Below are 15,088 nucleotides of genomic sequence, written 5' to 3' on the forward strand. Positions count from 1 at the left end.
GGGAAGGGAAACATTTGGGTGGCAAAATAATTTGGAAGCAAGAGATAAAATAACCCTACTATGCAGTATCACAAATCTAACAAAAAGTAAACCTTCACCTTCCCGACACATTGATCGCCCCCAAAAAGGCACGAGTATTGATGCAATGTTTGTTCTGCAGAGTTCCTTGTGCTCCACAGTTCAAAAGTGCACAGCATACATTAACCTGAGTGCATAATTAGGGCAAAATAGCCAAAGTAAGAGAGACTGCTCAATAATGTTATTGCAGCAGAAATAAAGAACTTACAGTGTTGGAAAGCTACAAAAGATAGAACAACTGAACTTGCATTTAGACAGTCGCTCACAAACTCAAGCCACAGTTTTAGGAAATGCGGCAGTTAATTTGCACAAAGCAAGGTTCCACAAACAGCAATGAGATACATTTGTTTTAGCGATGTTGGCTGAAGGATAAATATTGGCCAGGGAACTTGGGATAACTCCCCAGCTTTTCTTTTAATAGTTCCATGGGGTCCTTTATGTCCAACTGAGGAAGGGTGGGGGGAGGAAGATAGAGCCTCGGTTTAACATCTCATCCAAAAAACAGAACCGCCGACAGTGCAGCATTCCCTCACTCAAGTGTCTGCCTAGATTATGTGCTGATTGCTGGAGTGGGGTTTGAAGGCAAGAGTGCTACCACTGAGCCACGGCTAACACCTTCACAGTGTGTTATAAATATAGGAAACAGCATTACATATGCCACACTTATTAACCTGCAACTTCTGAACCTATGTTGAAAGGTGCAACTTAGGTCAGTGCTTGGTGCAGGGTAATTATCTCTTAACCTGGCAGATCACCTGATTTTGGTATCTTCCATATTCTTCGCAGTGAGCATGTCTCAACTAAAATAGGAAAGTTAAATAAGGCATATATTGGATAAGTAATTAAGAATTTGGACTAAAAGCATCTATTACGAGAATTAGTTTAATTTTGCAGCATCTTTAAGGCTAATGAGTCACTATGAATGTGTTTGCAGCTGACGATTACCATATTAGTCACCTCTTCATTCAAATACAAGTTGTGCTCCTTCCTCTTCGAACTATTTCACAATCTATAGAATAGGTTCATATCGATATTGGTCATACATCAGCAATAGGAAGTCACACAGACAGGAAAAAAGCAGTCTGTGCTTGCATGTATGTGGATTTAAAAAAAACATTTCAGAGGAATTAAAGGTGATAAAGTTTGGAGTTATAATATGCAACCTGTGCCATTCAATTGGATACATAAAATGAGCAGGTACTCATACACTTACTCTCAGGTTAAGCTGCTAAAACAACAACTTGTAATTATACAGCACCTTTAACAGTGAAATGTCCCAAGGCGCTTCACAGATGTATTATGAGATTTAAAAATTTGACATCAATCCGCAGAAGTAGAAATTAGCGCAGGTGACCAAAAGCTTAGTCAAAGCGGTAGGTTTTAAGGAGCATCCTGAAGGAGGAAAGAGAGATAGAGAGGCGGAGGGGTTTAGGCAGGGAGTTCCAAAGCTTGGGGCCCAGGCAACAGAAGGCACAGCCACCGGTGATTGAGTGATTATAATCAGGGATGCTCAAGAGGGTAAAGTTAGAGGAAGCAGACATCTCGTGGGGGTTGTGGGGCTGGAGGAGATTACAGAAATAGGGAGGGGGCGAGGCCATGGAGTGATTTGAAAATAAAGAACATATGAAAAATTAAACTTCCACATCCTTGGTTTAGCCCTGTCCTACAATTTTTATTTTCCCACACCTGCAGCCGAAACCAGTAATGCGTACTGAATACTGATTCATTCACAGTATCCTAGTGACATAAACAATTACACAGTGTAGTCATTCTGTATCACCTGATGTCAAACGCAGCAAGACATAGATAAAACACAACATAAAACACAATAGGGTAGATTGTAACTCTGGGGCGGCCGACGGGCTGAATGCACCGGTCGTCCGGCCGTGACAGGAGCAAAGAGGTCGGATCTATTTTGAGGCCTGGGACTCGTATAATCAAAGCCAGCGAGCCACCCACCCCAAATAGGTGTCTCAATGCAGCTTGCCACATTCGGGTTGGTGCAAAATTGGGTGGGCCACAGCAAGGTTAGTCCTGGTAGGAAGTTTTGCTACTACCAGGGGTGGGTGGGGGAAAGAGAGAACCATTCAGGGTTGCAGTGGACCAGATAATTTTCGGAGCTGGGAGGAGCACTCTTGATCAACAACAACTTGCATTTATATTGCGCTTTTAAATGTAATAAAATATCCCAATGCACTTCACAGGACAAAAATTTGACACCGAGCCACATAGAGATATATTAGGGCAGATGATCAAAAGATTGGTCAAAGTGGTTGGTTTTCATCATAGGCAATCCCTCGGAATCGAGGAAGACTTGCTTCCACTCCCAAAGTGAGTTCTTTGATGGTTGAACAGTCCAATACGAGAGCCACAGACCCTGTTACAGGTGGGACAGACATTGGTCAAGGGAAGGGATCGATAGCGCTGGTTTGCCGCGTGCTCCTTCCGCTGCCTACGCCTGGCCTTTTCATGCTCCTTGCGTCAAGACTCAAAGAGCCAGATGGGCTTTCTCCACTTCGGGCAGTCTGCGGCCAGGGTCTCCCAGGTGTCAGTGGTGATGTCGCACTTTACCAGGGAGGCTTTGAGGGTGTCCTTGTAACGTTTCCGCTGTCCTCCTTTGGCTCGTTTACCATGAAGGAGCTCCGCATAAAACATTTGCTTAGAGAGTTTCGTATCTGGCATGCGTACTATGTGGCCTGCCCAGCGAAGCTGATCGAGTGTGGTCAGTGCTTCAATACTGGGGATGTTAGCCTGGTCAAGGACACTGATGTTGGTGCGCCCGTCCTCCCAGGAGATTTGTAGGAGACATCGTTGGTGATATATCTCCAGCGACTTGAGGTGCCTTCTATACATCGTCCATGCCTCAGACCCATACAGGAGGGCGGGTATTACTACAGCCCTGTAGACCATGAGTTTGGTGGTAGATTTGAGGGCCTGGTCTTCAAACACTCTTTTCCGCAGGCGGCCGAAGGCTGCGCTGGCGCACTGGAGGCGATGCTGAATCTCCACATCAATGTTTGTCTTTGTCGATAAGAGGCTCCCGAGATAAGGGAAATGGTTTACGTTGTCCAGGGCCGCGCCGTGGATCTTGATGATTGGAGGGCAGTGCTGTGCAGCGATAATAGGCTGGTGAAGGACCTTTGTCTTACGGATGTTAAGCGTAAGGCCCATGCTTTCATATGCCTCAGTGAATACATTGACTATATCTTGGAGTTCAGCCTGACTGTGCACAGAAGCAGGCATCGTCTGCATACTGCAGCTCAATGACAGAGGTTGGGGTGATCTTGGACCTGACCAGGAGGCGGCGTAGTTTAAACAGCTTCCCACTGGTTCTGTAGTTTAATTCCATTCCAGCAGGGAGCTTGTGGATTGTGAGGTGGAGCATGGCGGCGAGGAAGATTGAGAAGAGGGTTGGAGCGATAACGCAGCCCTGTTTGACCCCAGTCCGGACGTGGATTGGGTCTGTAATGGATCCGTTGGTAAGGATCACAGCCTGCATGTCATCGTGAAGCAGGCGAAGGATGTTGACAAACTTTTGGGGGCATCTGAAACGGGAGGAGGACGCTCCATAGACCTTCACGGTTGACAGTGTCAAAGGTCTTTGTAAGATCGAAAAAGGCCATGTATAAGGGCTGGTGCTGCTCCCTCCATTTTTCCTGCAACTGTCGCACTGCAAAGATCATGTCTGTTGTGCCCCGTAGGGGACGAAATCCACATTGTGATTCCGGGAGGAGCTCCTCGGCCACAGGGAGAAGACGATTGAGGAGAACTCGAATGACAACTTTCCCAGTGGCTGAAAGCAGGGAGATTCTCCTGTAGTTGCCGCAGTCAGACTTGTCCCCCTTTTTAAAAATGGTCACAATCACTGTATCTCTGAGATCTACCGGCATGCTCTCCTCCCTCCAGATGAGAGAGATGAGGTCATGTATCCACGCCGAGAGCGCCTCTCCGCCATATTTTAGCACCTCAGTAGGGATTCCATCCGCACCCGTTGCCTTGTTATTCTTGAGCTGTTTTATGGCTTTGCCAACCTCGTGCAACGTTGGAGTTTCACTGAGTTGGTGACGGGTGGCATACTGCGGGATGGAATCGAGAACACTCGAGTCAAAGGCAGAGTCTTGATTGAGGAGATCTTCAAAGTGCTCCTTCCATCGGGCCCTGACAGCCTCGGTGTCCTTGATGAGTGTTTCCCCGTTCTTGGCCAGGAGTGGGATGGGGCCTTGGGAGTTTGGACCGTAGGTGGCCTTGACTGCAGTGAAAAATCCTCGCATATCATGGTTGTCGGCCAGTTGTTGTATCTCCTGTGCTTTCTCCATCCACCACCTGTTCTTTAGGTCCCGAGTTTGTTGTTGGACCTGAGCCTTGAGCCGTCTGTAATGTTGTGTTGCAGCTCCCGAGTTGGGCTGTTGCTTGAGGCTCAGAAATGCTTTGCGCTTGCGATCTATTAGTTCTTCGATCTCCTGATCATTTTCATCAAGCCAGTCCTGGTGTTTTCTGATTGAGTGACCAAGTGTCTCTTTACAGGCACTGGTCATAGAGGCCTGGAAGGCAGACCAAGCACTATGGGGATTCAGCATTTCAGGGTCATCAAGGCATGCCAGATTGGCTGTGAGGCGCTGGCTGTATAGGGCTCTCTTAGCTGGGCCCCGGCATTAACTTTTTTGCGGAACTGCTTCTGCTATCCCCTCTGCTTTGGGGTAATGTTAATGTTGATGATGGATCTGATTAGGCGGTGGTCCGTGCAGCAGTCGTCAGCTCCTGTCATAGCACGGGTGACGTGCACATTCTTGCGATCCCTGGCTCAGACGATGACATAGTCAAGCAGGTGCCATTGTTTGGAACGAGGGTGTTGCCACAATGCCTTGTATTTGTCCCTCTGGCAGAACAGGGTGTTGGTAATGAGGAGTTCATGTTCTAGACATTTTGTCAGGAGTAGGGTACTGCTGGAATTGGCTTTCTCTACCCTCTCTCTGCCAATCATGCCTCCCCAGAGGGCTGTTTTTAAGGAATATCTTAAAGGAGGAGAGGTAGAGAGGCGGAGAGGTTTACATAAGAACATAAGAAATAGGAGCCGGATCAGGCCACATGGCCCCTCGAGCCTGCTCCGCCATTAATATGATCATGGCTGATCCGATCACGGACTCAGGTCCACTTCCCTGCCCGCTCCCCATAACCCCTTAATCCCTTATCAGTTAAGAAACTGCCTTAAATTTATTTAATGTCCCGGCTTTCACAGCTCTCGGAGGCAGTGAATTCCACAGATTTACCACCCTCAGAGATGAAATTTCTCCTCAGCTTAGTTAGTTTTAAATGGGTGGCCCCTTATTCTAAGATTATGCCCTCGAATCCTAGTCTCCCTTATCAGTGGAAACATCCTCTCTGCATCCACCTTGTCAAGCCCCCTCATAATCTTATACATTTCGATAAGATCACCTCATTCTTCTGAATTACAATGAGTAGAGGCCCAACCTCCTTAACCTTTCCTCATATGTCAAATCCCCTCATCTCTGGGATCAACCTAGTGAACCTTCTCTGAACTACAAGTATATTCTTTCGTAAATATGGAAACCAAAACTGTATGCAGTATTCCAGGTGTGGCCTCACCGATACCCGGCTTCCCTGCTTTTATACTCCATCCCCTTTGCAATAAAGGCCAAGATTCCATTGGCCTTCCTGATCACTTGCTGTACCTGCAAACTATCCTTTTGTGTTTCATACACAAGTACCCCCAGGTCCCACTGTACTACAGCACTTTGCAATTTTTCTTCATTTAAATAATAACTTGCTCTTTGATTTTTTTCTGCCAAAGTGCATGACCTCATACTTTCCAAGGAAGGCTTTATGTATTTATGCTTGGGGTCACCAGACACCAGGGGGCGCCACTGTCGGAGGTCATCAGGCTGTATGTAAGAGCGGGTACCATGTCACGTGGGTTACTCTGAGCGCGAATCAAGTTGGATCAGGTTGGCACCTGAGGCAGTTTACAGTAACAAGTCTTTTGAATCATTACATTCATTACATTTGGCGACGAGATAACTTAAGAACCTTCGCATGTACAATGGGCACCATTGGAATTCTGGAGAGATTTGTGGATGGTGAGGATTGGGCGGATTTTATCGACCACCTGGATTAATATTTTGTGGCCAAAAAAATGGAGGTAGATGCTGACGCAGTTAGGCGCAGGGCGGTTTTCCTCACCGTTTGTGGTCCAAAAAGTTATGGCCTCATGAAGAATCTTCTCTCGCCTTTATGTCCAACGGACAAAGAATATGGGGATTTGTGCGCTTTAATGCGTGACCATCTTAAGCCAAAAGAGGGGATAATCATCTCATGCTATCACTTCTACTTGCATGTTTGTGCTGAGGGCCAGGATGTGTCGAGATTCGTCGCAGACCTGCGATGTCTTGCTAAGCCGTGTAATTTTGGGAACGTGTTGGAAGACATGCTGTGAGATTTCTTCGTGATAGGCATCAACCACGATGTGATTCTTTGGAAGTTATTGGCCGAAGAGAAGCTGGATTTGAGCAAGGCCATCGCGACTGCCCAGGCATGCATGACGCCTGATGATAATCTGAGGCAGATATCATTGAAGAGTCGGAGCTCCACGGCAAGTACTGTAAACAAGATTGTGTCGTCATTTGGCAGAGCTGCTTATGGCAGAGCTTACTCAACTCAAAAAATTCCAGAAGATTCGTCAAGCATGATTTCCCTTTCATAAATCCATGCTGACTTGGACCGATCCTGTCACTGCTTTCCAAATGCGACCTGTTCGCTATGCTAGCTGGTGGAAAGTCGTTCACTATACTGGATCTGACGTCGGCCTATATGACACAGGAGCTTGTCGACAATTCGAAGAAACTCACCTGCATCAACACCCATAAAGGACTGTTTGTCTACAACAGGTGCCCTTTTGGAATTCGTTCAGCTGCAGTCACATTTCAGGGGAATATGGAGAGTCTACTGAAGTCCGTTCCTAGAACTGTCGTGTTTCAAGATGATATTCTGGTCACAGGTTGCGGCACTACTGAACAATCTTGAAGTAGTCCTACATCGTCTGGACAAAGTGGGACTCAGGCTGAAACGTTCGAAGTGTGTCTTCATGGCACCTGAAGTTGAATTCCTGGGGAGGAAGATTGCTGCTGATGGCATCAGGCCTACTGATTCGAAAACCAAGGCCATCAAAAATTCACCCAGGTGTCAGAATGTGACAGAGCTGCGTTCATTCCTTGGGCTACTCAACTACTTTGGTAATTTCTTACCCAGATTGAGCACTTTGTTGGAGCCACTGCACGTGTTCCTCAGAAAAGGAGACAACTGGGTCTGGGGTGTGTCTCAAGATAGAGCCTTTGAGAAAGCTAAGAGTCTGCTCTGTTCAAACAAGTTGCTTGTTCATTATGATCCGTGTAAACGTCTTGTATTGGCCTGTGATGCTTCATCATATGGGGTTGGCTGTATACTGCAACAAGCAAATGAGTCGGGTAAGCTACAACCTGTTGCGTATGCTTCAAGAAATTTGTCAAAGGCGGAAAGAGCTCACCGCATGGTAGAAAAAGAAACTTTGGCCCGTGTGTATGGGGTCAAAAAGATGCATCAGTACCTGTTTGGTCTTCTTTTTGAACTTGAAATGGATCACAAGCCACTCATTTAATTGTTTTTGAAAAACAAAGGTATTAATACCAATGCATCGTCCCGTAACCAGAGGTGGGCGTTGACATTGTCTGCCTATGATTATGTTATTTGTCATAGACCTGGCACTGAGAATGAATTCCAGAGCTTAGGGCCCAGGCAACAGAAGGCACAGTCGCCGATGATGGAGCAATTATAATCAGGGATGCGCAGACGGCCAGAATTGGAGGAGCGAGGCCATGGAGGGATTTGAAAACAAAGATGAGAATTTTAAAATCGAAGCGAGGAGCAAGAGAAAAAGGAATTAACAGATTCTCATTTCAAAAGGAACATAAAAGGATATAGATTCTGCCATTAGTGTATATTTATGGTTGTATTGTGCAACCAACAAGACATTTACACAATAAACATTAGACAGGAAGTTCTATTTGCCATAAATATAGTTTTTTTGAATAGTTTCCTCCACATTTACCAGCAATACAATTCCCTGCTAAATTACTGGCAATTGTCCAAACTCCTGACAGCCTATGTAGTTCAGGTGGACAGGCGTGGAGGAATACTGGGGAGCAGTGATCATATCCAATCCCCAACGCATTTCCCACTCATTCTTTGGCAGTCTAGGAACACTTGAGCGCCGGCCTGTACAATAATTTTTTGCTGATTCAATGGATTTGGGCATGTGCCAGCTAAGAGGAAATTTGAGCTAAGTTTAGAAAGGCATTGTTTCTTGCAGGCTCAACACTGCTTCATGCATAAGAGAATTTCACATTTTTGACTTTCAATGGAGCATGAAAAAGTCACAGGAGAACTTCTGACCATTCTTCTTTGTGCTGCTGAAAATTCTAAATAATTTCCAAAACATTTGCAGGTTGTTAAGAATGCCTCCCAGCTTGCAGAGTCCCACCCAAAATACCTCAGACTCAAATTTGTTCAAGATTACAGAGTATATACTGTATCCAAGTTTACACAGGCCTGTGGTAGCCCTTTCATACAGCACTCCTACTATTGGTAGTGCAAGTTTAAAAAATTCAACAGTTTGGGACTGTCCGCTTCTGCCAAATATATTTCTGATTAAGAATGTAAGTTACAGATGCAGAACCCCTAGCCTGGATGGATTGCATCCACGTACATTAAAAGTAGTTAAGGATGAGATAGCAGAGACACTATTACATATATATAAAAATTCATTAGAAAAGGGAATCGTGTAAGAGGCCCGGCGGGCAGATAATGTGGATTCCTAGATATAAAACAGAAGTTAGAACAATTCCAGGGAATTATAGACCAATTAGCTTAACATCGGTGGTAGGAAAAAATAATGGAGTCCTTACTCAAATGTGTAGCAGAAAAACATCTATAAACTGAAAATATAAGAAAAAGAGTAGTCAGCCACGATTCCAAAAGGGAGTTATGTTTGACCACCTTATTGAACTCTTTGACAGAAAGTGTAGATCAGGGCAACGCAATAGACATAATATATTTGGATTTCCAAAAAGCCCTCGATAAGGTACCGCATCATCATCATTACAGGCAGTCCCTCGAAATGAGGATGACTTGCTTCCATGCCAAAAAAGGATAAGTCCATAGGTGTTGCAATGAAGGACCTAAAATTCCAGATCCTGAACTACATCCTGAAGGGTGGAAGATGCCTGTGCGTGGATTTTTTTTAACGTGCGGTGGCCGTTGCACACCAACCACCGCACGGGCTCGACAGAGCTAGGTACCGCATAGTAGACTCATGACTAGGGTCAGAACATATAAAGTCAGGGGACAAGTAGCGGAATGGATGGCAAGCTGTCTACAAAACAGAAGTGTAGGGGGTTAAAGGTAGTTACTCAGATTAGCAAAAGATAGGAAGTGGTGTTCCACAAGAATATTGTTGTTCACCATTTACATAAATGATTTGAACTCAGAAATCGGAAGTACAATTTTGAAATTTGCAGATGACACCAAATTTGGGGTTGTAGTTAAATGCAGAGAAGGACTGCAGCAAAATACAGGAAGACATTAATAACCTTGCAAAATAGGCGTGTAATTGGCACATTAATTTCAATATAGGCAAGTGTGAGGTGGTACATTTTGATAGAAGAATAATGAGGCCACATGCTCCTTGGAAAACAAGTGTCTAAATGGGGTAGGGGAACAGAGGAATCTGGGGCTACAAATCACTAGAAGTAGCGGTGCAGGTTAAAAAAGCCATAAAAGAAGCCACAAAGCACATGTGTTCATTTCTAGAGGGATAGAATTGAAAAGCAGAGAAGTGATGTCAAACTTGCATGAAACCTTGGTAAGACCTCGGAGTACAGTGAGCAGTTCCGGTCTCCATAAAAAAGGATAGAGGCACTAGAGAAGTGCAAGAAAGATTTACTAGAATGATACCAGAACTGAGGAGCTATAACTATCAGGAAAGATTGAACAGGCTGGGGTGCTTTTCTCCAGAAAAGAGACCGAGGGGTGACCTGATAGAGGTCATCAAGATTACAAAAGGGTTTGACAGAGTAGATATAGAGAAGATCTTTCCACTTCCAGGCGAGACCAGAATTTGGGGGCCATAAATATAAGATAGTCACTAATAAATGCAATAGGGAATTCAGGAAAAACTTCTTTATCAAGAGAATGGTTAGAATGTGGAACTCGCTACCGCAAAGAGTAGTTGAGGCGACTAGGATAGATGGATTTGAGAGGAAGCTAGATAAGCACATAAGAGAGAAAAGAATAGAATATGTTGACGGGGTTAGATGAAAAAGGGTGGGAGGAGGCTAGTGTGGAGCATAAACACTGGCATGAGCGTTTTGGGCTGAATAGCCTAGTTATGTGCTGTAAATATTTTCCAAGGACAAAAGGACAAAAGGCCAAACAGATCATATACAATTTGTATCTTAAACTTACTCTAATTTCCTAAATGAGGCAAAAAATAGGTAAAACTTCTGAGAGCATCTATAAATCCCTTTGTGGCCCTGAAGATAACCGAACAGAATACTTGAGGATATCAGTTTAACATTACTTAATCCTGAATTGCAAGTGAAAATGGTTTATTCCATTTACTATTAGTATATTTTCATCTTTTAAAAAAAAAAAGATGTTTCTCCCCAAAGATCACCCTGAACCTTGCCCCAACCAAGAACATTGGCAATATTGCAACCGAACCAGGCAATATAAGGCACATAACAGTAGTCCTGGAACTCATCTCGAATTTCTTTTTTCCTCCTAGTGTGAAAATGACTGCCATCTGATTTGTCCCTGGCCAAATTGAGGAACTCATTGTTAGGGGAGAGTGATAAACACAAATGAAGTGAGCCACTCCATAGTATACAGCATACTATATAAATTTACTGTATCACCACCAAGGCCATCCTAAAACCTAAATCTCCCTAGAAACAGCACCTATTACATCCCAAAGCACTTAACAGAAGCAGAAACAGAGTCCAAGCCGTAACAAGAGAAGATTTAGGAGAGAAGGCCAAAGGTCATGGTCAAAATGGTCAGCTTTAGGAGACTTTTGAAAGCGAGGACGTAAGTAGCAAGGCATTGGGTATATGGATAGAGCTCTAGACTGGAGGGTCACGATGGCTGAAGGCTTTGCAACCATTAGTGGAATGGAGGGAGGGAAATACAAATGAGTCACATAGTAACACATTGGGCCCAAGTTTCGAGCCGCGCCTAGAACGACCTGGACGCCCATTTTGCGCACCACAAAGTGTGCCGAAAATAAACTTCCAGATTCTCCAGCTCCCTGCAGGTCGTTTGCAGCTCGGCGTAGCGCAGCACGAGCTGCAGGGGGCGGAGCCAGGTCCCTGCACTGAAAACAGTGCCGGGACCTCTGCACATGCGCGCTACAGTGGACGCGCATGTGCAGTAAGCTCCAGGCACCCAAAACTGTGTGGGAGGGGCCGAAGCACGCAGCCCCTAGCCCTGGCCGAATGGCCTCACTGGGGCAGCATGAATAAGGCTCCTCCCACGGCCAGCTCCTGCTTCCTCCCGACTCGACTCCAGCTTCCCGCCCCCCACCGCCTCCAGACCGGACCAGACATCGACCCGACTCCCGCTTCCCCCCCCCCCGGCCCGGACCCGACCTCCCTTCCGCAACCCCCCCCGCCCTGACCTCCCTCCCGACCCCACCTCCCTCCCACTGCCCCCCCGACCCGCGATCCCAACCCGACCCAACGCCACCTACCTGTAAATCTGGTGCTGGGGACGGGCCCTGCCCGTTCAGCCTCCCTCCCCTTTCTCCTCCCCCCCCATATCTCCTTTCCTTTCCCCCCCCTCCCCCCCATCTCCTTTCCCCCCCGCCATTCACCCCCTCATCTCCTTTCCTTTCCCCTCCCTCCCCCCTCCCCTTCTCCTCCCCCCTCCTCCTCCCTCCCTCTGCTCCCCCACTCTCTCCCCTCACGGTCAGAAACACAGACACTGACAGACAGAGAATGAGAGACACACACAGACAGACAGAGAGATAGAGACACTGACAGAGACACACTGGGGGGGGGGGGGGGGGGGGGCATCCCAGCATGCTGTTGGAGGGCTCCCGGTGCTGCAGTTGGTAAGTAGAAAATGTTTTATTTATGATTTTTTTTTAAAAATTATTTCTTATTAATTTTTTTTGATTGATTTATTGGTTGATTTATTGATGTTTTTATCATTTATTATTGATGATGGCACTTTATTTGTAAAACTGAAGTGTTTAATGTTTGCAAACTTCCCTTTTAAACCACCCCCCCCATTCCCTACGCCTGATTTGTAACCTACGGCTGATTTTCTAAAGTGTAGACAAGGTTTTTTCGAGCGTATAAAAATCTTCACTTACTCAATTCTAAGTTAGTTTGGAGTAAGTTTTCACTGACGAAACTTTGAAAATAGGCGTAAGTGGCCGGACACGCCCCCTTTTGAAAAAAAAATTCTGTTCCAAAGTGAAACTGTTCTAACTGACTAGAACTGGAGCAAACTAAATGACGAGAATTCCGATTTCTAAGATACTCTGTTCTACACCAGTTGCTCCTAAAAATCAGGAGCAAATCATGGCGAAACTTGGGGCCATAGGGCTGAAGGAGGTTGCAAAGGCAGGGTGAGGTGAGGCCGTGGAAGTATTATAAATGAGGATGAGGATTTTAATATACTGGGAGGAACTGAAACTAATTGAGATTGGCAAGGACAGAACTGTTGGGGGAACAGGACTTAGAGCAGGGTAAGAGGTGGACGGCCAAAGTTTTGAATGAGTTGAAGTTTGTGTAATTTGGAGCGCAGACTACCAATTAGTATGAGAGAAATCAAGCATGGAGTTCACAAAGGCATTGAGAGAGTGAGGTAGGAGTTAAGACAGGCATTGCTGAAAAGGTGGAAATATCCTGATGATTGATCTGGCTGAGGAACAACCCAGGGCCAGAACAGGACACTGAGAATTCACACCAAATGTTATCAAACCTTCTGGTATCAAAATGAAAGCTTTAGTGTCCAATATTTTCCTATGAAAGATGATTATATAGCCTTTAAAACCCAGATTTAATCTACATTTCTTCCATCACATTTTTTCAACCAATTAAGGAAAAGCATCTGTTCAGCTTTTTATGAATGAACTTAAATATGAGAAATAGCAGTTCCATAAGTTTCAAAAATATAAACCAATTAAATTAATTGGATGACATTTTTAAATCACACTGAACAATGAACTTCAGTTACAACTGTGCAAGTTTTTTTCTACTCGTTCATGGGATGTGATGCGTCGCTGGCAAGGTCAGCATTTATTGCCCATCCCCAATTGCCCTCGAGAAGGTGGCAATGGTGAGCTGCCTTCTTGAACCGCTGCAGTCCTTGTGGTGAAGGAACTCCCACAGTGCTGTTAGGGAAAGAGTTCCAGGAATTTGATCCAGTAACGAAGAAGAAATGGCAATATATTTCCAAGTCAGGATGGTGCGCAACTTGGAGGTGATGGTGCCTGCTGCCCTTGTCCTTCTCGGTAGCAGATGGGAAATGCTGCAGTGCATCTTGTAGATGGTACACACTGCAGCCCACGATTCGTCAGTAGTGGAGGGAGTGAATGTTTAAGGTGGTGGATGGGGTGCCAATCAAGTGGGCTGCTTTGTCCTGGACGGTGTTGAGCTTCGAGTGTTGTTGGAGCTGCACTCAAATGGGCAATTAGAGCGTATTCCATCACACACCTGACTTGTAGATGGTGGAAAGGCTTTGGGGAGCCAGGAGGTGAGACACTCGTCGCAGAATACCCAGCCTCTGACCTGCTCTTGTTGGCACGGTATTTATGTTATACCGACAGTAGCTGTGTGAGAAAAGCTTTAGCCATAAGCTGTCACTTCTCACAGGCTATATTTATTCTAGTCATGGGAACATGAAATCGTAACAGAGTAAATTAATACTACAACAACAACTTACATTTATATAGCGCCTTTAATGTAGTAAAACATCCCAAGGTACTTCACAGGAGTGTAATCAAACCAAAAAATTGATACCCAGCCAAAGAAGAAGATATTAGGACAGGTGTCCATTAGCTTGGTCAAAGAGATAAGTTTTAAGAAGGGTGTCTTAAAAGAGGAGAGGTAGAGAGGTTTAGGAAGGGAATTCCAGGGCTCAGGGCCTAGACGGTTGATGCCACAGCCGCCAGTGGTGGGGTAAAGGAAGTTGGGGTTGCAATAGAGGCCTGAATTGGAGGAACGCAGGGTTGCAGGGCTGGAGGAGGTTGCAGAGATGAGGGTGCAGTTTGAGGCCATGAAGGGATTTGAACCCAAGGATGAGAATTTTGAAATCGAAGCGTTGCTGGACCGGGAGCGTGTAGGTCAGCGAGCACAGGTGTGATGGGTGAACGGGACTTGGTGCGAGTTAGGACACGGGCAGCAGAGATTTGAATGAGCTGAAGTTTATGGAGGGTGAAAAATGGGAGGCCGGTCAGAAGAGCGTTGGAATGGTAGAGTCTTAAGGCAACAAAAGCTTGGATGAGGTATCAGCCTCTGGAATGATGTTCATGGCTACCATTGCTGCTTTTATTTTTCATATGAGTACTGTAAGTTCGAACGTGTCTGGGCATTGAAAATTCCATCCATTCCTGCAGAATATCATTAATTACAAAAAGTCTGTGCAGAATCTTTGTTATATTTGCAGCAAACACAGGCATGTCTAATACAGTCCTAAACCAGCAAAATTTAATAGGTGAAACACATTGAAAAATCTGTAATTTCAATGCCATATTTTATATTATACACAAAATAAGCACAATATAATAAAAAAACAAATAGTACAGCAAGCTTCTTTGTAATAACTAAACTGCAATCATACCTTGCCATGAAGCATATATTTATATTTTTCCTTTTGCACATGTTACAGCAAGTGATTACATCCTTCTGATGTTGTTGTCAATTGGGATAAGTGTAATTAAATAACAGATGAG

General features: G+C 45.2%; 1 protein-coding gene across 13 annotated transcripts in view; it reads right to left on the reverse strand.

Annotated features, from left to right (window-relative positions):
• Window positions 1-15,088, reverse strand: part of peak1 (pseudopodium-enriched atypical kinase 1) — a 196,472-nt gene that overhangs the window by 27,921 nt on the left and 153,463 nt on the right. The gene's annotated exons all lie outside the window — the stretch shown is intronic.

This window comes from Pristiophorus japonicus, chromosome 21 (assembly GCF_044704955.1).
Source record: "Pristiophorus japonicus isolate sPriJap1 chromosome 21, sPriJap1.hap1, whole genome shotgun sequence".
Lineage (NCBI taxonomy): Eukaryota > Metazoa > Chordata > Chondrichthyes > Pristiophoridae > Pristiophorus > Pristiophorus japonicus.